This window comes from Symphalangus syndactylus, chromosome 5 (assembly GCF_028878055.3).
Source record: "Symphalangus syndactylus isolate Jambi chromosome 5, NHGRI_mSymSyn1-v2.1_pri, whole genome shotgun sequence".
Classification (NCBI taxonomy): Eukaryota; Metazoa; Chordata; class Mammalia; order Primates; family Hylobatidae; genus Symphalangus; species Symphalangus syndactylus.
Genome location: NC_072427.2, coordinates 153,189,318 through 153,211,655, shown reverse-complemented (window position 1 = coordinate 153,211,655; position 22,338 = coordinate 153,189,318). Strand labels below are relative to the sequence as shown.

Sequence of the window (22,338 nt, the reverse complement as noted above, 5' to 3'; positions counted from 1 at the left end):
GCAGTTAAGATTTTATTAACACCAGGGCTTGAGAATGCCTGTTAAAAATCTAGGTGTTGCTCCTTCTCAGCTACCAACTATACCTTTTTTTAAGGGCCGTATTAGTAACATATGTTGGGAACATTTCCCATGTTATCAGTTATGCTTTTTCAGTTATCAGTTTTGTTTTATTGAGACTTTTCTACTCAAAAAGGTTCTGAGTATTTAGAAAGTACTCCAATTGTAATCATTCTTTTTATTGCTTCTGGAATGTAGCAAGGCTCCATGTTCTTCCCCATTTCTTGACAGTTTCTTAATATCTTCGAACATTGTTATAGAGTATAATGTACTATCTGTGTTGAAATACTTGGCTTTGGCATTTAAGTGCTATCATGCATTTATTTGAGAACAGTTTATGGCATTCAGACATTGTGGATAAGAGCATTGACTTAGGTGTCAGGCAGAATAAATTTAATCTGACTCTGCCATTTAGTAACTATATGAACATGGATAAGTTAATTATAACTGCTCTAGCTGTTTTGTCATCTGCCAAATGGGGAAAATAATCATACGTATCTTCCAGGATTGTTGTAAGGATTAAAGAAATAATCCATGGGAAATATTTTATTGCATGTAGTAAGCACTCAGAGCATGTTAGCTGCTCCTGTCATCCCCACTCAGCAGAAGTTTTTTTTTGTTTTCGTCTTTTTTTTTTTTTGGAGATAGTCTTGCTCTGTGGCCAGGCTGGAGTGCAGTGGTGCAATCTCAGCTCACTGCAACCTCCGCCTCCTGGGTTCGAGCAATTCTCCTGTGTCAGCCTGTGGAGTAGCTGGGATTACAGGCATGTACCACCATGCTCAGCTAATTGTTGCATTTTTTTAAGCAGAGATGGGGTTTTACCATGTTGGCCAGGCTGGTCTCGAACTCCTGACCTCAAGTGATCCGCCTGCCTCGGCCTCCCAAAGTGTTGGAATTACAGGCTTGAGCCACCATGCCTGGCCCTAGCAGAGGTTTTTGAGCTCTTACTTTGCATCCCAGACCATGCTTGGTGTTGTGGATACAAAGTGGACTCTAAAGAAGGCTTCCCCATCTTAAGAAGTTTCATAGTTCAAGAGGGGAAGACAGGCTTGTAAACAGATAAATGCAATAAGTTGTGACATATACTATATCAGAAACAAATGAAAAGAATAAAGGAGTTAGTATCATAAGCCTGGGGAGGTCAGGGAAAGACATTTCTATCCCTGACTTATTTTTGATGTGTGAATAGTAGTTTCCTGTTGACTTATTTGACAGATATTTACTGAATACACTTTACTTTTGCCAGGCACTATTTTAGGTGCTGGGAATACCACTGGTTTCATGGAAGACAATTTTTCCATGGACTGGTGGGCAGGGGGTGGAGGGGATGGTTTTGGGATGATCCAAGCACATTACATTTATTGTGCACTTTATTTCTGTTATTACTACGTTGTAATATATAATGAAATAATTATATAACTCACCATAATGTAGAATCAGTGGGAGCCCTGAGCTTGTTTTTCCACAACTAGACTGTCCCATATGGGAGTGATGGGAGACAGTGGCAGATCATCAGGCATTAGATTCTCGTAAGGAGTGTGCAACCTAGATCACAATAGGGTTCAGGCTTCTATGAGAATCTAATGCCACCGCTGATTTTACAGGAGGCAGAGCTCAGGTGGTAATGCAAGCAGTGGGGAGCAGCTGTAAACACAGATGAAGCTTTCGAGCCCCTCCTGCTGTGAGGCCAGGTTCCTAACAGGCCACGGAATTGGCTTGTAGCCTAGGGGTTGGGGACCCCTGCTGTATAGGAGTTGTGAAAGGAAATTAAATCTTGGGGCCCCCGATCCCTAAACTAAAGGAAAAAGTCAAGTTGGGAACTGCTTAGGGCAAACGTGCTTTCTATTCTTCTATTCAAAATCATCCCTCTGCTCACTGAGATAGATACATATCTGATTGCCTCCCTTGGAAAGGCTGATCAGAAATGCAGCCATTGGTCTCTCACCTAACTATAACCTGGAAGCCGCCTCCCCGATTTGAGTCTTCTTGCCTTTGCTTTAAGTTGTCCTGCCTTTCCAGACCAAACCAATGTACTTCTTACATATATTGATCAGTGTCTCAAGTCTCCCCAAAATGTATAAAACTAAGCTGTGCCCTAACCACCTTGGGCACATGTTGTCAGGACTTCCTGAGGCTGTGTCATGGGAGTGTCCTCAACCTTGGCAAAATAAACTGTTTTTTTTTTTTTTGAGATGGAGTCTCACTGTCATCCAGGCTGGAGTGCAGTGGCACAATCTCGGCTCACTGCAACCTGCACCTCCCAGGTTCAAGTGATTGTCTTCCCTCAGCTTCCTGAGTAGCTGGGATTACAGGCACATGCCACCACACCTGGCTAATTCTTGTATTTTTAGTACAGATGGGGTTTCACCATGTTGGCCAGGCTGGTCTCGAATTCCTGACCTCAACTGATCCGCTTGCCTCGGCCTGCCACAGTGCTGGGATTACAGGCGTGAACCAGTGTGCCCAGCCTGCAAAATTAACTGAGACTTGTCTTGAATTTTCAGGGTTCACAGAGTAAAGAAGACAGATAACGTCTCTACTCTCAGGAGCTTTCAGTCTAGTGGGAGAAGTTCAGTAGTAAACAAATAAAAATATCAGAGACAAGTGCTATGAAAGAGACTAAAAAGTGACGTAATAAGGAGAGACTGAGGGGTTGCTTTACATTGCATGGTCAGGGAAGGATCCTTTGAGTAGATAACCTTTGAGATCTTCATAAAAAAGAGTCAGCTATGGCAAAGATTAGAGGGATGAGCATTCTACCATAGGGAACCATGTTACACAAAGCCCCTTGAGCTTTTGGAGTATTTAAGAAGCAGACAGGTCAGTGCGGCTGGAATGTAGTGGGCAAAGGGTAGAGTGGTGCAAAATGAGATCAGAGATAGTCAGGGTCTAAATCATTTAGGGCTTTGTAAGCCAGAGTAAGGAGTTTCTAGGTGTAAACGAAAGCCAGTGGAGGGCTGTTAGCAGGGGGAGTGCCTTTTGAAAAAGCTTACTGTCACTGCTGTGTGAGGACTGGATTCTGAGGATAAGGATAACAAGGGTAGAATTTAGGAGACCTTTGGAGGCTGTTGTATTAGTATAGGTGAGAGGTGGTAGTGGCTTGGGCCAGAGAGTAAATTAGTGGAGAAAAATAGATTGATTTGGGCTGTGTTTTGAAGACTGAATCAACAGGACTTGCTGACTGCCTGTGATCAAGGCAAATCCTAGGACTTGAGCACTTGGAAGATTGGTGGTGCAGTTTACTGAAATGGATAAGACTGGAGGGGAGAGCAGGTTTGGTGGGACAATCATGAGTTCTATTTTGTTAAGTTTGAGGTGCCAATTAGACATCTATGTAGAGATTTCATACTTGGTGGTAGGTAATAGTAGTACTCTGGAATTCAGTGAGAGTTTAGGGCCAGGGATAAATATTTAGGAGTAACTGATATGTGTCTGCTAGATTTGGTAATAAGGAGTTCCTAAGTGACCTTGACAAGTGTGGTCTTAGTGGGAATGGAAACTAGATTGTAGAGAAGTGTCAGGTGAAGGATGGAATGAGAATATGAAGTTGGGGAATGGAGACAGTGACAATAGACTCCTAAGAAATTTTCCTGTGAAAAGGGAAGCAGAAAAATGGTTGTATCCACAAGTAAGGCCCAGATTTGAATCTTACTTTTATACTTGCCTGGATACAGTTATTATTTGAGTGCATTCTAAAGTTTAAGATGTTTTATGTACCCTATGTAGTCCTCTCTACAAATATTGAGGTAGATGATACTTTTCCTTCTGTGACATGAGAGTCCTTAGTTTAGGGAAGTTAAGTGACAGTCCAAGTAGAACCTGTATTTGGACTCACTCACTTTGACTGTAGATGCAGAGTGCTTTTCATTATACCAAAATGCTCCTTAAACTTTTATTATCTTAGTCAAATCCAATCTACCTTAGAATTTTTGGAAGGATTACAAGATGAGAGATGTGAAAATTCTTTGCAAGCTGTAAATTGTTACACAAATATAGAAACTCCTTACTTTAAAATGCCCCATTATGTCTTCTTTGTGCATGACTTTTTAGGACATAGTAGGCAGTGGCCTTGAAGTTCATTTTGGATCATAGCCTATCTCATTAGAGCCCAGAGAATATAAGCAGATTGTTAAAGACGTAGAACCTGTCAAAGCTATCTATGGCATATGAATCGAACGTGGATCATGTTTACTTGAACATTTTTAACCTGGTTTAATGATCTTGTCTCCTTCGCGTGTTCCATAAGGTCTCATTATCCTCTCCAAAGGAGCTCTTCCCAAAAATAATTCCTTCTAAAAATGTGGAAGGGCTGGGCACAGTGGCTCATGCCTGTAATCCCAGCACTTTGGGATGCTGAGGCAGGTGGATCACCTGAGGTCAGGAATTGGAGCCTGGCCAACATAGTGAAACCCCATCTGTGCTGAAAAAAAAAAAAAATTAGCCAGGCATGGTGGTGGGTGCCTGTGCCTGTACTCCCAGTTACTCAGGAGACTGAGTCGGAAGAATTGCTTGAAGCGAGAGGTGGAGGTTGCAGTGAGCCAAGATCGTGCCACTGCATTCCAGTCTGGGTGACAGAACAAGACTCCATCTCAAAAACAAAACAAAACAAAACAACAACAACAAAAGTGGGGGTAACTTTAAAAAAACTGCAAAAAAGCCAATCCTGAAAGGTTACAAACTATATCATTCCAAAAGCTGTGGAAAACAGTAACGTGAGTCCTCAAAGAATTAAAATAGAATTACCCTAAGATCCAGCAATTCTACTTCTGGGTATATACTCAAAAGAACTGAAAGCAGCAGGGTCTTGAAGGGGTCTTTGTACACCCATGCTCATAGCAGCATTATTGGCAACAGCTAAACCCTGGAAGTAGTCCAGCTGTCCATAAATGGAGGAACAGATAAGCAAAATGTTACTGGTATACATACAAAATGGAATCTTTTTTTTTTTTTTTGGAGACAGAGTCTTGCACTGTTGCCCGGGCTGGAGTGCAATGGCGTGATCTTGGCTCACGGCAACCTCTGCCTCCCGGATTCAAGCGATTCTCCTGGTTCAGCCTCCCTAGTAGCTGGGACTACAGGTGCCCCCCACCACGCCCAGCTAATTTTTTGTATTTTTAGTAGAGATGGGGTTTCACTATGTTGGCCAGGCTGGTCTTGAACTACTGACCCCAGGTGATCCACCTGTCTTGGCCTCCCAAAGTGCTGGGATTACAGGTGTGAACCACCACGCCTGGCCAAATGTCCCAAACTTAAACCAAATGGACTATAAATCAATTCCCTGAAAAACTGGTATACATGTAAAATGATGCTATTACATTACAGTAAATGAAGATTTTAAAAAATTTATGTATAGTCTATATATTGCCTACAGTTTTACATTTTGCTAAAGGAAACTACAATAAAGTCAGTTTCAAGCATGGTAGGGTAATAAAACTAAGTACATCATTTAAAAGTACTTGTATGTTTATTCTTTGCCAGGCAATGTTCTAGAGACTGGCAATCCAGCAATGAACTAAACAAAATGAACAAAATACATTATATTTTACTAAAAATTTGTTTTCCATATAATACAAATACACAAATTAATAATAAAGCCTACATTAATACATTGTACTAATCCGTCTTGGTGAGAAGTCCAATTTATGAAGATATAGTAGAAATGATTTTAATTTCTTTTCTTTTTTTCCCCCTAGAGAATGTGATGTTTATTCATTAATTTATTCATTCAAGAAATCTTTATTGAATGTCTACCGTGTATCAGTTGCAGTTTGGGATTCAGCAGTGAACAAAACATAAATGCTTGTCCTTATGGAACCTACAATCTGTTGGTTTAAAAAAAAATACCTGTCCTGGATTAGTGTTAGATTTCTAGATCAGAAGTGTCAATTAAGTTTAACAATTTCTTCAGGCAGAGAAAATTGCTTTTGAGGTATCACTTAAGCAACTTTAGTGCTTCTAAGCAGCATAACTTCCCTTTGAGGTATGAACTGAAGGGAAGTGAAGTATAAGAAATAGAGTTGGGAATTTTTTTTTTCTTTCTTTTTTTGACACAGAGTTTCACTCTTGTCACCCAGGCTGGAGTGCAATGGCACCATCTTGGCTCACTGCAACCTCTGCTTCCTGGGTTCAAGGGATTCTCCTACCTCACCCTCCTGAGTAGCTGGGATTACAGGCGCATGCCACCAGAGCCAGCTAATTTTTGTATTTTTAGTAGAGATGGGGTTTCACCATCTCAGCCAGGCTAGTCTCGAACTGCTGACCTCAGGTGATCTGCCCGCCTCAGCCTCCCAAAGTGCTGGGATTACAGGTGTGAACCACCACCCCTGGCTGAGTTGGGATTTTTAATTTTCCATAGCTTTCCCATTAGGAAGGCAACCTGGTGTGACTGTATTTGACTGAGAGTCAAGAGATCTGGGTTCTAATCCTCATTTCATCATCTAATACTTTGTGTTTTTCAGAATTCTTCACAGTAATCCTTGCTTGTCCTCACTCCTTTGTATAGCTTTTTTTTTTTTTAAAGGATTTTATCCACTGTTGTGCCAGTAACTATGCTAGTGTCACTTTTTATGCTAGTAATAATTCTATTTTCAAGTTTGTTCTGTTTCCTGAATTTAAATTTGTGTTTCCTAGTGCCAACTGAACATTTCTGTCATTTCACACTCCATTTCCAAAAAGAAACTCATTATTGTTCTGCTTTGAATTTGCTTCCCTTCTTTATGGTCTTTTCATCTCGGCAAATAGCGTTGCTATGTACCCAGCTGCCTATGGAAAAACCCTGAGTCGTCATCTTTCTATATTTCATTGACCCTCATTCAGTCATTCAAATATTGCTTCTCTTGAGTATATCTTGAATCTATCCTTTATGCTCTAATTTCTGAACAGAACTGACACTCTTTGTCCTGATATTCTACTTTCTTTGCACAGAATACCTTTTCTTTAGTTGGCAAACTCCAACTCATTGGTTAATGTCCAGCTCAAATGTTAACTCCTGTAAAACCTTCACCATTTCTTTTAGGCAGAATTAGTGATTCCTGAGTCTTTGCTCTTAGAGCATGTAGGTCAAGTGTGTACTGTATTTCTGTTCTTTCACAGTTTTTTATTCCATTGTCTGTAGAATAGACTTTATTATTGTCAAGGGGAAGACAGCCTTAGCAAAATTTTGAAATAAGTCATTCTGTGCCTAAGCATAAATTAGTTTGTGAGAACATACTTTTTAAAGAGAAATGTAGTAGGTGTATAGTATGTTTGAGTATCTTTTTCCAATAAGCATTGCATGTATAATCATTCACTCGTTACATGTATAATTATTAATTAAATACTCTTTATTAATTAAAGACTGCTCTGGTCTCTCCGGAAGTCTTCCATGGCCGCCCTCATCCCCACCCTCCAGAGGAATCTGAAGCCACATGTGCTCCCTAGCACCCTGGCACCCACAGCCCCTGCCTCTCCCAGAGCAGCAGTACCTGAGCCTCAGTGTATTCCAAGAATCGAAACCTTTGGTCTGCTGCCCCTCCCCACCAGAATGTTTCTGTCCCATTCTTACCTACTCAAGGCCCTTTCAGTAGCCCTTTGGGGTATTCTCTTCCTGTGCACCAGGGCAACTTCCGAACTCACCACTTTCCTGGAAAGACCCCCAACATCTTTGGGGAGCGGTCCCCTACAGGCCTGGCTCCAGATGCCCATGCACACAGGAACACTGTTTAAAAACAAAAAAAAAAAGATACTGGTGGGAGGGGCTTTGTAACTGAGGAGGTTTAGGAATTGAAAACTCATGTGTATTTTCTTTCTTTCCTCATTGTCACTTCCCAGCTACCCAGAGATATTGAAGGACAGCTGAGCTCCCCTACTTGCTGAAAATGCATTGATCACATTTGTGTAGGATTTCCACATCTATTTATGGGCTCAGAACACTTTCTAGTTACTTGTTCCTTCCTATCAGCTGTTTTCTGTTTGTGTTAGATTTTTTTTTTTTCTTTGAGATGAAGTCTCGCTCTTGTCCCCCAGGCTGGAGTGCAGTGGCGCGATCTCAGCTCACTGCAACCTCTGCCTCCCGGTTTCAAGCAATTCTTCTGCCTCAGCCTCCCAAGCAGCTGGGATTGCAGGCACCCGCCACCACGCCTGGCTAATTTTTGTATTTTTAGTAGAGACGGGGTTTCACCATGTTGACCAGGCTGGTCTCGAACTCCTGACCTCAAATCCGCCCACCTCGTCCTTTCAAAGTGCTGGGATTACAGGCATGAACCACCACGCCTGGCCTCACGCAGAGCTTTAAAAAAAAATCTTAACATGGCTGGGCGCAGTGGCTCACGCCTGTAATCCCAGCACTTTGAGTGGCCGAGGTGGATGGATCACCTGAGGTCAGGAGTTCCAGACCAATCTGGCCAATATGGTGAATCCCCGTCTCTACTAAAGATACAAAAAATTAGCTGGGCGTGGTGGTGTGCACCTGTAATCCCAGCTACTCCGGAGGCTGAGGCAGGAGAATTGCTTGAACCTGGGAGGCAGAGGTTGCAGTGAGCCGAGATGGCGCCATTGCACTCTAGGCTGGGCAACAGGGCGAGACTCCATCTTAAAAAAAAAATAAATAAAAATAAAGAAAAGAAAGCTCTGCATGATATAATACAGTATTCATAGAATTTTGTCCAGTGAAAATTTTCTGTGTTAATAGAATAAAAATGAACTCTTCTGATTTACAGATACTGATAGTCTGGTCTTTCCATCTTCCATCGTGACTCTCTTTTACTGTTAAAAAATCTTAGAACAAAGTAAAGCCAGTTCCAAATACTTTTCCTGGTTCTACACTTTTTTTTTTTTTTTTTTTTAACAAGACAGTCATTTGTCCGAGTACAGCAGAACAGTTCATTGTTAATACTTCGGTTCTGCGTGCTTTAGATCTTTTTTCCCCCTCTACCCATAATTTCCCTTTGTAAACTTTGAATGTTTTGTCAGTAGATCATCATCATAGGTAATGATATTGCACATCAAGACTGTTGGTCTTCCCCATTCTTCTTGGAATATACTGGAAGCTATCAGGACTGAGGTTAATTTCTCCATTCCTAGAATTATATTGTAATAAATATTGGAATACTGGCTTTTGTGTATTTTTTTGTGTTACGTAGTTTTTGGAGAAAGGAAATATTTCTAGACTTTCTTGACTTGTCATAACTTCTTATTGTTAAAGAATATAGTTTAAAAATTATTAAATATTAGGGAGCCTTCTGTTTCATTGGGACTTTAAGGAATGATAGAATGATAGCCATAGGAAGGGATATATCTTATATTATCATAAAGCTTTTAAAAAATAATATACTTATTAAAATTTTTTAAATTTATTTTTTATTTTTAGAAACAGGGTCTTACTCTATTGCCCAGGCTGGTCTCAAACTTCGGGACTCAAGTGATTCTCCTGCCTTGACCTTCCAAAGTGTTGGGATTACAGGCGTGAGCCAGTGAGCTCAGCCAGTTTTTTTTTTTTTTTTGAGTGTTTTTTTTTTTTGATAACTTCTAATTATTTTCTTATCCTATCCCTAATAGTTGGCATCAGTTAATGAACTAGTTTTGATTCCCCAAAAGCCCCCTCTTAATTTCCTGTATTTTGCTTTACGTTCTATCCCTTTTGTTTATTTCTTAGGAGAGAAAAATATCATTTATGTAATCAGTTCTTATTTTGTAATACTGGGCAGTAAGAAATCAGGGAAAAGCACAAAACTTGGCACATAGTAAATTTTGTTGCTTGAGCAAATTAATGAATGAATGAACTGGCAGGATAAGAATGCACCCTATTTAATGGTACTGTTTAATTATTTTGTGATCCTTAGCCAAGAACAAAGGCATACTGGAAGGGAACACACACACAAAAAGGTAAGGGAAAAGTGTTAATGTATCATTTAAGTGACTGTATTACAACAATATTACATTATGTTGTCACTCCTGAATATGAGATGTGATTCTCATTTACATTTCAAGCTAATTTGGTTAGCTGGGGGAATTCTTAGGCATCTTGAGAGATAATTAGATATACCCCTTAGGACCTCACGTAATTATAATCACTATTAGGGGTATTAAAGTTTTTTTTTTTTAAACGAAAGCTTAGGGGGAAAAGTTGTGATTGGTAAGCATTTTTTTCTCTTAGTGTTCTCAAAATCTTAGGAGATACATTATTTGAAACAGTTTAATCAATTCTACTTTAGTAGAAACCAGCCCTCTATATTGTTATAGCTAACATTTTGTTATCTTGGTTTTTAGATGAAATCTTTAGCATCAGTTGGGCTCATTAGCACCTCTACTAAGAGAAGCAAGCACAGAATGGAAGGGAGAGCAAATTATAACTTTTTAAAAAGTTATTTCTCCTTAGTTAAAAGTTTGGAAGAGAAGCAAGTTGAAACTGTAGGCTGATTATGTAAAAGTCTGAGTTATCAGCTCTCTTACATGTAATGCAGGTTGATTAAAAGTTTCTGGGCTGTTGTGACAACAAGAAAATTGTTTATTATTAAAAACTTGTTTATACTGCATATATGTGAAGGGTATTATACTGTGACAAAGCTAACAATAAAACATACATTTTAATATTTCAGATTCCTTATTTTATTTGTTTGTTTAGAGACAGGGTCTTACCGTTGCCCAGGCTGGAGTGCAGTGTTGCGATCATGGCTTACTGAAGCCTCAAACTCCTGGGTTCAAGCGATCCTCCTCCCGCACTCTCCCAATTATCTGGGACTACAGGCATGTGACACTGTGTGGCAAATATTTTGTAGAGGCGAGATCTTATTGTGTTGTCTAGGCTGGTCTCGAACTTTCTCCCACTTCAGCCTCCCAAAGTTCTGGGAGCCACTGTGCTGGGCCAGATTCCTTTTTTTAAATTGTGGGAAAATACACATAACATAAAATTTACTATATTAACCATCTTAAAGGGTACAGTTCAGTGGCGTTAGTTGTATTCACAGTGTTGTACAATCATCACACTACCTATTTCCAGAACTACTTTATGATCCCAGTCGGAAACTGTGTGCATTATACAAATAACTCCCCATTGTTCTCTTCTCCCAGCTCCTGGTAAGTTCTATTACACTTCCTGACGCTATCAGTTTGCCTGTTCTAGGTATCATATAAATGGAGTCATATAGCATTTGTCTTTTTGTGTCTGGCTTATTTCACATAGCGTACATGTTATAGCATATATCAAAATTTTATTCCTTTTGGCCGGGTTCGGTGGCTCATGCCTGTAATCCCAGCCCTTTGGGAGGCCGAGCTGGGCAGATCACCTGAGATCAGGAGTTTGAGACCAGCCTGGCCAACATGGTGAAACCCTGTCTTTACTAAAAATACAAAAATTAGCCGGGCGTGGTGGCGTGTGCCTGTAATCCCAGCTACTTGGGAGGCTGAGGCAGGAGAATCGCTGGAACCCGCAGGGCAGAGGTTGCAGTGAGCCGAGATCGTGCAGCTGCTGCACTCTAGCCTGCAGGACAGAGTGAGACTAGGTCTGAAAACAAAAACAAAAACAAAAGATACCAAGTTTATTTAAAAAAAGCTTAGACTTTTTTTGAGCATTTTTATATCATAGAAAAATTGAGTGAAAAGTACAGAGTTCCCATATATCTACCCGCTGCTTGGTACCACCAGTTTCCTGTTACTAACATCTTGCATTAGTGTGGTACATTTGTTACAGTTGATGAGCTGATATTAATACATTTTTAATTAAATTGCATAGTTTTGCATTAGGGTTCACTCTGTGTGTTGTACATTCTGTGGGTTTTGACACATATATGAAAGGTATCCACTATTACAGTTATCACAGAATAGTTTCACTGCCCTAAATATTCAGCGTTTCATCTATTCATCCCTAAATCCCTGCCAACCACTGATCTTTTTACTGTCTCCTTAGTTTTGTCTTTTCCAAAATGTCATATAATTGGAGTCATATAATATGTAATCTTTTCAGATTGATTTCTTTCCATTGGCAATATACACTTAAGGTTCTCCATGGCTTTTCATGGCTTCAGGGCTCATTTCTTTTTGCTGAATAGTACACTGTTGTATGGATGTGTACCACAGTTTGTTTATTCATTGACCTATTAAAGACTATCTTGGTTGCTTCCCAGTTTGGGCACTTATGCATAAAGCTACTATAAACACTTGTATGCAAGTTTTTGTGTGCACATAAGTTTTTAACTCATTTGCGTAAATTGTATGCCTAACTTTTGTATTTATGCATACACTTTTATATAGTTGTAAAACTTAGTTTTATCTAGTTGTAATAATTTTGTTTTATGTTTTAAGATACCATAAACAATCTTCATGCTGTTTTTGAATGCTCCCTAATATTAAAGTGAGAAAATGAATTTACTATGTACTTTTTTTATTTTTCTGTTACTCATTAATTGCTTCCATTTTCCCCCGCCTTAATAAATACTTTTGTGTGCATAGTTTTTCCCTTTTGTATTGCTTTAGGATAAAATTCAAGGAGAAACAGTAAAGAGTACAATTATTGGGATCAAGGCCATTTTAGATAATTCTTGATATGCAGTAAGGTTTCACAATGGGAAACCTTGTTAGATTTACAGTGGAGGTTTGCTGCAGTTTATTTTGTAACCTTCCAGACAAGAGTAGCACCAGTTATCTGTGTAATTTTACTTAGAAAAAAACAAACAACTTTTCACTGGTTCTTTGAAGTGGTAGTAAGCTTCCCTACTGTTGGTTTTGTTCAAAAATCACTGTTTGCTATCTGGATCTTCTTGATTACTTCAGAACTTTATGTAATAGTTTACTGAGGTTCTTAGGTACAGGTAGCTAACACGGGCTTGACTTTATCTTACTGTGGTACAATCTAAAGATATATTTAATGTTGTTAATTAAGATTATCATTCACAGATGCTCCCTTATATATAGGTGGAGAAACTGAGGCTTCCTTTGAGACAGCATGCTCCTGGATATAACCCTGAGAGCAGTTAAACTCTTGAGACCTGCATTCTTTATTTTTCTTAATTATCAGTACAATTATTGGATCAGAGTTTCTTCTTTCTTTTTTGTAAGTCATTAAATTCCATTTTTAAAAGGTATCTTTTGAATACATACATTTACAGGTTTGGAAAATATATTTCTAGTTAAACCACGTGTTCTTATTTATTTATTTATTTATTATATTTTAAGTTTTAGGGTACATGTGCACAACGTGCAGGTTTGTTACATATGTATACATGTGCCATGTTGGTGTGCTGCACCCATTAACTCATCATTTAACATTAGGTATATCTCTTAATGCTATCCCTCCCCCCTCCCCCAACCCCACAACAGACCCCGGTGTGTGATGTTCCCCTTCCTGTGTCCATGTGTTCTCATTGTTCAATTCTCACCTATGAATGAGAACATGTGGTGTTTGGTTTTTTGTCCTTGCGATAGTTTGCTGAGAATGATGGTTTCCAGCTTCATCCATGTCCCTACAAAGGACATGAACACATTATTTTTTATGGCTGCATAGTATTCCATAGTGTATATGTGCCACATTTTCTTAATCCAGTCTATTGTTGTTGGACATTTGGGTTGGTTCCAAGTCTTTGCTATTGTGAATAGAGTGCTGCAATAAACATACGTGTGCATGTGTCTTTATAGCAGCATGATTTATAGTCCTTTGGGTATTTACCCAGTAATGGGATGGCTGGGTCAAATGGTATTTCTAGTTCTAGATCCCTGAGGAATCGCCACACTGACTTCCACAATGGTTGAACTAGTTTACAGTCCCACCAACAGTGTAAAAGTGTTCTGTTTCTCCACATCCTCTCCAGCACCTGTTGTTTCCTGACTTTTTAATGATCGCCATTCTAACTGGTGTGAGATGGTATCTCATTGTGGTTTTGATTTGCATTTCTCTGATGGCCAGTGATGATGAGCATTTTTTCATGTGTCTTTTGGCTGCATAAATGTCTTCTTTTGAGAAGTGTCTGTTCATATCCTTTGCCCACTTTTTGATGGGGTTGTTTGTTTTTTTCTTGTAAATTTGTTTGAGTTCATTGTAGATTCTCGATACTAGCTGTTTGTCAGATGAGTAGATTGCAAAAATTTTCTCCCATTCTATAGGTTGCCTGTTCACTCTGATAGTAGTTTCTTTTGCTGTGCAGAAGCTCTTTAGTTTAATTAGGTCCCATTTGTCAATTTTGTCTTTTGTCGCCATTGCTTTTGGTGTTTTAGACATGAAGTCCTTGCCCATGCCTATGTCCTGAATTGTATTACCTAGGTTTTCCTCTAGGATTTTTATGGTTTTAGGTCTAACATTAAGTCTTTAATCCATCTCGAATTAATTTTTGTATAAGGTGTAAGGAAGGGATCCAGTTTCAACTTTCTACATATGGCTAGCCAGTTTTCCCAGCACCATTTATTACATAGGGAATCCTTTCCCCATTTCTTGTTTTTGTCAGGTTTGTCAAAGATCAGATAGTTGTAGATATGCGGCATTATTTCTGAGAGCTCTGTTCTGGTCTGTATCTCTGTTTTGGTACCAGCACCATGCTGTTTTGGTTACTGTAGCCTTGTAGTATAGTTTGAAGTCAGGTAACGTGATGCCTCCAGCTTTGTTCTTTTGGCTTAGGATTGACTTGGCAATGCAGGCTCTTTTTTGGTTCCATATGAACTTTAAAGTAGTTTTTTCCAATTCTGTGAAGAAAGTCATTGGTAGCTTGATGGGGATGGCATTGAATCTATAAATGACCTTGGGCAGTATGGCCATTTTCATGATATTGATTCTTCCTATCCATGAGCATGGAATATTCTTCCATTTGTTTGTATCCTCTTTTATTTCATTGAGCAGTGGTTTGTAGTTCTCCTTGAAGAGGTCCTTCACGTCCCTTGTAAGTTGGATTCCTAGGTATTCTCTTTGAAGCAATTGTGAATGGGAGTTCACTCATGATTTGGCTCTCTGTTTGTCTGTTATTGGTGTCTAAGAATGCCTGTGATTTTTGCACATTGATTTTGTATCCTGAGACTTTGCTGAAGTTGCCTATCAGCCTAAGGAGATTTTGGGCTGAGACGATGGGGTTTTCTAGATATACAATCATGTCATCTGCAAAGAGGGACAATTTGACTTCTTCTTTTCCTGATTGAATACCCTTTATTTCCTTCTCCTGCCTGATTGCCCTTGCCAGAACTTCCAACACTATGTTGAATAGGAGTGGTGAGAGAGGGCATGCCTGTCTTGTGCCAGTTTTCAAAGGGAATGCTTCCAGTTTTTGCCCCTTCAGTATGATATTGGCTGTGGGTTTGTCATAAATAGCTCTTATTATTTTGACATACGTCCCATCAATACCTAATTTATTGAGAGTTTTTAGCATGAAGGGTTGTTGAATTTTGTCAAAGGCCTTTTCTGCATCTATTGAGATAATCATGTGGTTTTTGTCTTTGGTTCTGTTTATATGCTGGATTACATTTATTGATTTGCGTATGTTGAACCAGCCTTGCATCCCAGGGATGAAGCCCACTTGATCATGGTGGATAAGCTTTTTGATGTGCTGCTGGATTCGGTTTGCCAGTATTTTATTGAGGATTTTTGCATCGATGTTCATCAAGGATATTGGTCTAAAATTCTCTTTTTTTGTTTTGTCTCTGCCAGGTTTTGGTATCAGGACGATGCTGGCCTCGTAAAATGTGTTAGGGAGGATTCCCTCTTTTTCTATTGACTGGAATAGTTTCAGAAGGAATGGTACCAGCTCCTCTTTGTACCTCTGGTAGAATTCGGCTGTGAATCTATCTGGTCCTGGACTTTTTTCGGTTGGTAAGCTATTAATTATTGCCTCAATTTCAGAGCCTGTTACTGGTTTATTCAGAGATTCAACTTCTTCCTGATTTAGTCTTGGGAGGGTGTATGTGTTGAGGAATTTATCCATTTCTTCTAGATTTTCTAGTTTATCTGCATAGAGGTGTTTATAGTATTCTCTGATGGTAGTTTGTATTTCTGTGGGATTGGTGGTGATATCCCCTTTATGATTTTTTATTGTGTCTATTTGATTCTTCTCTCTTTTCTTCTTTATTAGTCTTGCTAGCGGTCTATCAATTTTGTTGATCTTTTCAAAAAACCAGCTCCTGGATTCGTTGATTTTTTTGAAGGGTTTTTTGTGTCTCTGTTTCCTTCAGTTTTGCTCTGATCTTAGTTATTTCTTGCCTTCTGCTAGCTTTTGAATGTGTTTGCTCTTGCTTCTCTAGTTCTTTTAATTGTGATGCTAGGGTGTCAATTTTAGATCTTTCCTGCTTTCTCTTGTGGGCATTTAGTGCTATAAATTTCCCTCTACACACTGCTTTGAATGTGTCCCAGAGATTCTGGTATGTTGTGTCTTTGTTCTCGTTGGTTTCAAAGAACATCTTTATTTGTGCCTTCATTTCTTATGTACCCGGTAGTCATTCAGGAGCAGGTTGTTCAGTTTCCATGTAGTTTATTTTTGATTCAGAAAATTTGGTCAGAATTAGTGTCTACACGATGGGCCTGTTTTCATGTCCACCAGGCATTATGGCTGAGTGAAAAGCCAGAAGGGCCTGAATTTGAACTTTTCTTCTACTTACCAGCCATGAGACCGAGCAACCCTGCACAAACTGTGTGAGCCTTGAATTCTTTAGTTGTAGAAATGAGGTGTTGAATCCTTCAGGTTGTTATGAAGAATAAATGAGATAATAGGCACCTGACAGCATATATTTATGTTAGGAATATGTAATTATTGCTGTTTGAAATTGTAGCCTGTATATGTTATATTTGCAGAGTGCCCAAATACTTGTTCCTCAGATACAGAGTTTACGTACATCTCAATGTACCTTTTATAGTTGAAGTTCTTTTGTTTTGAGAGAAGACTGAAGTTATTTGTGGGTTGTTGTTTTTTTTTTTACAGTATTGTCATATGGAAAATACATGTTAATTATCACGGTTTAGGTTTTCTGCTGAGTGTGTTTCAAATTAAGTCATTTCCCTCTAGAATTGGTAGTTTGTTGTCTTCATGTTATTTATGATCATTTCCAAGTTTACCAGATAGAAAAACCCTTAATGAAATTTTGGAAAAAAAGTACACCAGTGAGTTGTTTGCTAATCTTCCTGTAGTTGTCACACAGACTGACTGTTTATATATTTTTTTGGAGACAGTCTCATTCTGTTGCCCAGGCCGGAGTGCCGTGGTGTGATCTTTGCTCACTGTGACCTCTACCTCCTGGGTTCGAGCAATTCTCCTGCCCCAGCCTCACGCTTGGGTAATTTTTTGTATTTTTAGTAGAGATGGGGTTTCACCATGTTGGCCAGGCTGGTCTTGAACTTCTGACCTCAAGTGATCTGCCCATCTTGGCCTCCCAAAGTGCTAGGATTACAGGCGGAGCTACCACGCCCGGCCCAGACTGACCCTTTACAGCATCACTCCTGTTCCTTGCATATTCATGCTTCCAATTTAAGATTTTGTCAATTACTTATTACAGTTGCCATGTATCAAGTTCCCTTTTTTTGATAATTGGTTCTTTTCTACATACTAAGGCAGGGGTGGGAATAAGTGTCACAGCATTACCACTACTTGATTTGATTTTAAGGTGTTACTCTCTTGTACTCCTACCTTTTTAGTTTTAGTAGTTTATGGCTGGGTGTGGTAGCGATTGCTGTAGTCCCAGTACTTTGGGAGGCTGAGATGGATGGATCGCTTGAGCCCAGGAGTTTGAGACCGGCCTGGGCAACATGAAGAAACCCTGTCTCTACAAAAAAAAAAAAGAAAAAAAAAGTTAACCAGGCATGGTGGTAGTACCTGTGGTCCCAGCTACTCGGGAAACTGAGGTGGGAGGATCACTTGAATCTGGGAAATTGAGGCTGCAGTATAAGCTGTGATTGCACTACTGTGCTCAGTCTGGGTGACAGAGTGAGACCTTGTCTCAAAAAAAAAAAAGTTTTAGTAGTTTCTGTGGTTTGTTTGTAAATTTAACTCCGTATTGAGCCAGAAAAGCACAAGCCCTGTAATTTCTCATTTTAGAGAAAACCATTCATTTTTTTCCTTCCCCAAGGAGTTTCTCCTTCTTCCTATTTTTTTCTTTAAAGAGAGTTTGGCAGAATTCCAGAGCCTAAAATAATAAAATAAAGGTAATTAAATGAATTCTCCAGCCAGCAGAGACCATCTTATCTTGAATTGCTAGTGGTTTATGCTGGTCCCCCTTTGGCCTTCTTTCACTTTTTGGAGGTGGATGAACTTTTCCACTCAAAACTATCTTGTCAGCCTCACACATGTTTATTAAAGGAGTGAGTATGCTTAAGAGACAGGTTTTTTGTGTTAGTTGAAGAAACCATTTTGGATATTTTTCTCTATCGTGATTGGGACTGAATTTTTAGATTGATTTATATTTCCTTTGAAGAACAAAGGAATATTTTTCTCGAAAATGAGAATTAACAGGAGCATTAATTAATAACAACAAAAAGTCTATCTGTTAAATGTATTTGGGGAGATTATTTGTTTTCAAAGAATAACATTTCTTGTGTGAGTCATTATATTCAGCAAAATTTCTTTTGTGATAATTTTATGCTGCCATAAAATTTTTTGGGAAAATAACTTTAAAAAACTTCAAAAAATTTTATTTTAGAGGGGCAGTAGTGCAGTTGGAAGAGGAATTTTAAGTCGAAGAACGGTAAAACATGAATTATTTCAGAAGATAGTTGAAAATTTACTGTGCATCAGGAACATTACTTAGCTCTGAACATAAAAAATGATTAAGGTACTGCTCTCTGCCTTTATGTCTCTGTGTGTAGTCTAATGGGAGACACAAGTAAATAAGAAACAATGGGTCAAGGTCATTATAGTGGTAGTTACACAGGTAGGTGCATATGCTTCTAGTCTAGCCATTGGGATGCTGTGTGAATTGTAGCTATGTGGAGAAGCCTTGAGATTTCCCTCTCTGAAAGTAAAATTATTGCCTTAGGGCAGGGTTAGCAAACTATAGCTAGCCCCTGGGTATCTACCTGTTTTTGTATGGCTCATGAGCAAAGATTGGTGTTTACATTTAAAAATAGTTTAAACAAAATAATGTTTTGTGATAGATCAATGAAAATTATATGAAATGGAAATCTCAGTGTTAATAAAGTTTTATTGGAACACAGCCACATTAATTCATTTACATATTGTCTGACCACTTTTGTGCTGCACTAGCTGAGTTGAGTTTTTTGTAGGAGAGACTTTTTGTGGCCCACGAAACCTAAAATATTTATAATCTGGCCTTTTATAGAAAAAGTTTGTTGAGCCTTCTTTAGAGTGTTATGAGCACTGACTTTTTATGACCTCAGTCACACATGCAGCTTCCTTAAATTCCTTATTATATGTTTAAAAGTTAAATTAGCCGGGTGCAGTGGCTCACACCTGTAATCCCAGCACTTTGGGAGGCTAAGGTGGGTGGATCACCTGTGGTCAGGAGTTCGAGACCAGCCTGGCCAACATGGTGAAACCCCGTCTCTACTAAAAATACAGAAAATTAACCGGGCGTGGTGGCACATGCCTGTAATCCTAGCTACTCAGGAGGCTGAGGCAGGAGAATTGCTTGAACCCGGGAGGCAGAGGTTGCAGTGAACTGAGATCGTGTCGTTGTACTCCAGCCTGGGTGACAAGAGCGAGGCTCCGTCTCAAAAAAAAAAAAAAGTTTAAGTGGCTGTATAAAGGATTATGATGATGCCTACCTTGAATGGTAAACTTTTAGATGTAACTTTTCAGTTATTCCCGCAGAAAAATGCTAAAGTGATGTGCTATTCTGTTGAAAGCCAAGTGTGTTGATTTGCTAGGCCTGCCATAAAGTACTGCAGACTGGGTGGCTTAAATGACAGAAATGTATTTTCTCACAGTTCTGGAGGCTAGAGTTTCAAGATCAACATGTCAGCAGGTTTGGTTTCTCCTATCAGCCCTTTCCTTGGCTTGCAATTGTTGCCTTCTCTCTGTCCTCACAGGGCCTTTCCTCTGGGCATGTATTCCTCCCTGGTGTCTCTTCTTACAAGGACATCAGTCATAGTGGATTAGCCCCCCCACCCCCCTTGTAACTTCATTTAACCTTGATTACCTCTCTAAAGCCTCTATTTCCAAATGCAGTCACATTGTAAAGTACTGGGGGTTAGGACTTAACGTATGAATTTTGAGAGGCTACAGTCAGTGCACACCACCAAGGAATTTCTGATAGAAACTTCATTTGTTTACACATTAAGCAGATCTTGAGGGTGTGTACTGTGTGACAGATCCTGTTCTAGATATGTGTGGGTGTGTACTGTGTGACAGATCCTGTTCTAGATATGTGTGGGTGTGTACTATGTGACAGATCCTGTTTTACATATGTATGTGTGTGTACTATGTGACAGATCCTGTTTTAGATACGTATGGTGAACAAGACAAGATTTGACATGTAAGAGGCTGGTGGTTTAGTTGAGAAAGACAGATAATTGGAAAATAAATATTTGAGGGAGTGATAAGGACTATGAAGGAAATTAAACCGTGAAAGTGTTAGAATGATTAGTGTGAAGGGTGGTCAGATAAGGGCTTCCTGAAAAGGTGACCTTTTACCTGGGAGCTTAAATGGTAAGGGATAGTTAGCTAGTTAAGTTCCCAGGCATGTTTCTAGGGCCTGATGTTGATCTAAGATTGGTATGGAAAAAGATCAAAAGAATAGTGAGTCAATTAGGGAGCTTTATAAGTTGAGGTTGGAGAGGTTGGTGGGGCAAAATACTTAAGGGCCTTGTGGGAATTATGGTAAAGATTTGGCTTCCTTTTGCATGGGGAATAAAATCTGGAGGGATTTTAGCAGGGGAGTGACATGATTTTTCTGTTTGAAAGAGCACTTTGGCTGCTAAATAAAGAGAGGAAACTGCAGGTATGAGAGTAAAAGATAGGGAGGCCTGTTAGGGGATTATCAAAGTATTGTAGGTCAGAGATATTGGTGGTTTAGCTAAGATAGTGGCAGGGGAGAGAAAAAGACTAAGGGAAATAGTTTGAGAGATATTTTGGGAGATAAAATCCATGTATTTTTTTTTTTTTTTTTTGAGACGGAGTCTCGCTCTGTCGCCCAGGCTAGAGTGCAGTGGCGCAATCTCGGCTCATTGCAAGCTCCGCCTCCCGGGTTCACGCCATTCTCCTGCCTCAGCCTCTCCGAGTAGCTGGGACTACAGGCGCCCGCCACCACGCCCGGCTAATTTTTTGTATTTTTAGTAGAGACGGGGTTTCACCGTGGTCTCGATCTCCTGACCTCGTGATCCATGTATTATTTACTAATGGATTAAGTATGGGGGCTTAGGAAGAGGGAGGAATATCTTTGGCAATAGTGTTGTGTAATACTGTCCACTGCAGCAAGTGAACCTATAGTGTTAGCAAATCAGATAGATGATTGCTGCAGCAGCAAGTTACAGAATATAATCTGGAAAGGAAAAAAGCCTTCAATCATTAAATAGGAAAACAGAAGGCAGGTAAACAATGCTGTGGTTTAATTATGTTCAACTTACAGGCTTATAACTACTAGAAAACCAATGGGGAATTCATAGTTTGCCATAGAGAATGCCTTTGGGACACGTAACCTGTGTCGAATGAAAAAGCCCTGGAGAGTATTACAAAATAACAAATGTCAGGTTTGATGGAATGACTATGCATGCAATTAAGTGATTTTCTTTAGTGCTAGAGTTCATTTTTCCTAGGTAAATCATTTTAAAAAATGGACCAGACTTTGTTAAAGTAGATATGTTACATAAAATAATGTTAGCTAAAGATGAATGGAATAGGTTGAGGGTCTTCTTGAAAATTTGAACTATATCTCTTTCAAAAAGAATTTTATTACCTCTAGGCTGGACTTGACTGAAAAGTTAAAAAAAAAAAAAAAAAAGAGAGAAAATCTTATGATTGTTGAACTCCCAATGAGGAGTCAGAGAATTGTGAGAGCCAGGGTCTGTTTTTTGTCACTTTTTTCTCTCTCTCTCTTTTTTTAAGGTAGCATCTTGCTATCCGCCAGGCTGAAGTGCAGTGGTTGCGATCACAGCTCCTTGTAGCTTTGAACTCTCAAGCTCAAGTGATCCTCCCACCTCAGTGTCCTGAGTAGTTGGGACTGCAGGTGCACACCACCACGCCTGGCTTATTTTTGCATTTTTTGTAGAGATGGGGTCTTGCCATGTTGCCCAGGCTGGTCTTGAACTCCTGGGCTCAAGCTATCTGCCCACCTCGGCCTCCCAAAGTGCTGGGATTACAGGCGTGAGCCACTGTGCCCAGCTGCTACTTTTTTCTATGTTTAGAAATCTACCCCTGAGCCTTATTCCTCATCCCTAAGGCAGGTAACCACTAG

General features: G+C 39.5%; 1 protein-coding gene across 20 annotated transcripts in view; it reads left to right on the top strand.

The window, feature by feature from the left end:
- The window catches only part of ADIPOR2 (adiponectin receptor 2), a 98,386-nt gene that overhangs the window by 27,584 nt on the left and 48,464 nt on the right, over window positions 1–22,338 (top strand). For 4 of the 20 annotated variants that reach the window (XM_063639936.1, XM_063639938.1, XM_063639937.1 and 1 more), the window contains 2 exons: window positions 9,876–9,918; window positions 15,653–15,814. The exons of 5 other annotated variants lie outside the window; for them this stretch is intronic. The gene's annotated coding sequence lies outside the window, so the exon portion shown is untranslated. The remainder of the gene's footprint in view (window positions 1–9,875; window positions 9,919–15,652; window positions 15,815–22,338) is intronic. 11 more of the 20 variants (XM_063639944.1, XM_063639930.1, XM_063639926.1 and 8 more) reach the window with 4 other exon arrangements.